The following is a 3,347-nucleotide window of genomic DNA, read 5'->3' as shown; positions in this document are numbered from 1 at the left end:
CTCTGTCCGCAAAGGAAACATATCCCCCATTAAAAGATTGAATGTCACTTAGTTGGGAAATGTCTCCTTTCATATGCCGGGAGCAGCCGATGTCGATGTACCAAGGTCTGACGACATTCCTCCGCAACTGTCCCTGGAAAATGAGCGGGATCATTTAGATTTGGGAACCCAGGTCATCACTGTCCTGGGTTGCCTTTTCACTTTGTCTGATTGATCTTTTAAAATCTTTAAATTTGAATCATCATTTCTAATCTTTTCAGAGGATGCTAATGATTGATTGGAAGTTAATTTGGGCATCCAATGATATTTAGGTTTTCTAACAGTCACAGGTGGTTTTGAAATATGTTTATTATCAGTTTGCATTAAGCATCTGGATGTTTTATCAGAAGAGATAGAAATCCAGAACTGCTCTTTGACGAAACCGATCTTGGTGGAGCCTTCTTTGGTTTTGGCAAACCGTTTATGACTTTGTTATGAAAAACCCGTTTATTCTTTTGAAAAACCACCCTTTTCTGCTTTGATTATTTTTCCAATCATCATCCCGAGAGCGAGTTCTTGAGGACTTTCTAGTTAAAGACCTTCCTCTAGATTCGTTCTCTCCTCTTGGTGACATATAATGCACAAAAATCCTATTTTGACAATTCCTAGCTATATGACCACCAATACCACAATTAAAACAAATTTGTTTATTATTATTGGAACTGGTACTACCTTTCTCAGATTTATTTTCTTTACTGACAACCTTATTTTTCTCACCAGAACATGTGCATGAAACAGGTTGTGAGATAAGTGAGGGTGTATCAGATGGTGCGACTTGTGGAATTGGTGTGTTTTCATTAGAAGCATCACAAACATCAGGATTATCAAACAATTCATCAAACATTTCAAAGAAATTCAATTCAACAGGAGCAGATGTGGAAGCATCACAAAAAACATTGTCATTTTTAACATCAGAAACAAAACATTTTTCATTTGAAATAAAAACATCAGGATCAGACTCAGTTTTATTATCAGAAACAGATCCTTCAACTTCGTGCTTTGACTGATTTAAGGATTGATCTGCAGGGGAAGTAGAAACGTTAGTACTTTCAACATTAATAAATCCTCCTGAAACAAAACCAGATGGCTTGCCACAAACCATGAATGGTTCGCTGGCAATCTCCTCTTTGGATAAGGGTTGATACTGATAATTGTGATTGAAAGGAGGAGGCACATTATCGTATCCTAGACCTTTTTGCTGGTTTTGTTTGAACTGCAGGCAATGGTCAATCACATTGGCAACTACCTCGCTTGATACATCAAACCTTTTAAAATCAAAATTTGCAGTTTCAAATTATCTCTTTAATGTATCAAGCTCAGCAATTAACTCATCATTCTGTCTCTTAATATAATCATAAAGTTCACATTTGTTACAATATTCTTCCTGAATTCTCTTAAAGTCCTTTATTTTTGTTTCTAACCAGGCCTTTAGGGGTTTTTTTCCTTTTCTAGGTTGATAGCCCTCAAATCTAAGATCGTCTACTTCTCCACGTAATAATTGTATTTCGTCATGAAGAATTTTAACATAATCAATACATGCATGAGAACAAGAAGGTAGATTTACCTCACTTTTCCTGGGCTCGGAAGTAGAAGATACCATCAGTGCAAATTGCAGCTCAATCATCTTTTCTTCAGTATCAGCTGCAGCATTCTTCAAGGGAGCATCATCATTGATTTGGGCTAGGTGAGCATTTTCAGGTCCTGAAATCTTCAAAGCCTAGATCTAGTCCTCCCAATCAAATGACTGAGCAACCATAGCAGTCTCACCATTGACCGCAGCACCTCCACGATTGTTTCCCGCCGTAACCATCATCCTGACATTGTTCATCCTTTGATCCGGTTTCGGGCACTCACGAGAAAAATGTCCCGGCTCGTGACAGTTGAAACATCGCAGCTTTCCCTTCTTGAACCCTACCTTTTTATCAGCATTCATCCCCCAGTTATTTTTCCCTGTCTTTTTAGCAAACTGCTTTGCCCTGAATATTGCCATAGCAATTTGCCACGTAATATCCATCTCTTCCACATCTTCTGGATGAATCTGATCCAGATCAGCAAATGACAACTGAGGTGGAAGCTTTCCAGCTACAAAAGCATTGTAGCAGTTAACAAGTCCTATGGCAAGAGCAAGATTTTCATCACTTTCCTTTGTGTTTGAGGAAGAGGCTACAACTGGCACATTGGGGGGGGGGGGGAACAGCTTGTGGAGAGACAAATGGCTAGCTTTGAGAATGAGGCATGGATGACGCAGTAGTGAAGGTTTGAATCTAAGGTTGTTGAACAACAAATGCTTGACCTGAGGAAGAGATGATTGATGAAAGGGCATTGTTAGAGGAAATTCCTAGATTTGCAGTCAAATACGAGTTCACATGGTTAATCTCTCGCTGTTTATCATCAATATCACAAGCTTTGATGATCACCATTGTTTCAGCAAGAGTAAGGCGATTCCGATCCTTGGTCTTCTTAATCACAGCAACATTCATGTCCCATGACTTTGGAAGAGCATTCAGTAGCTTTTTGTTTATCTCGGACTTGGTCAAGAAGAACCCATATATGTTCATATTAGTAGTGAGAGTTGTGAATCGCTGCAGCTGTGCCTCCAAGGTTTCTCCGGGAATATAGTTGAACATATTGAATTTCTGTCGCAACATATCCTGGCGACTTTCCTTCATGTCTTCATTTCCTTCATACACCTCAATCAAGGCTTCCCACAAATCTTTAGCTGAAGTATAGTCTCTGAAACCTTGATCTATATCAGGAGATAATGCCATGGTCAGAGTGGCTAAAGCCCTTTCCTGTTCTTCAACTTTCTCAAATTCGTCATCTGTATAGTTCTCAACTGCTTTGTCAATCACTTGTCCTCCAACTGTCATAGTAATTGGAACAGGACCCTTGATGATGCTTCTCCAAACTTTGAAGTCTTTCATTTTAATGTACTTCTCAATCCGGTATTTCCATTCGGGAAAACCATCTGCAGACAGCAGTCTTGGAATACGTGTGGTTGTGCCCATGACAGTATCCAGTTCATGAAGATGTGTTTGACTTTTAGAATCCATTGATGATTAAATTCTAAATCAGAAATTAAAACAAAAGAATATCAAAAGTGAGTTTCCGGTTAATGGGTTTACGGCCGTAAACTGAGTTTACAGTCGGATGTTTACGGTCTGAGTGTTTACGGTCATGTGTTTACGGTTTTTGAATCTTAGTTTACGGTTATTGAAGATGCCTTGTTTACGGCCCAAGAACACAGTTTACGGTTTATGAATGTTCTTAAGTTTACGGCTGTAAACTGGGTTTACGGCCGTAATCTC

The sequence above is a fragment of the Lactuca virosa genome, chromosome 7, assembly GCF_052849685.1.
Source record: "Lactuca virosa cultivar CGN04683 chromosome 7, Lactuca_virosa_CGN04683_v6, whole genome shotgun sequence".
Taxonomy (NCBI): domain Eukaryota; kingdom Viridiplantae; phylum Streptophyta; class Magnoliopsida; order Asterales; family Asteraceae; genus Lactuca; species Lactuca virosa.
Note: the sequence above shows the minus strand (reverse complement) of the source record.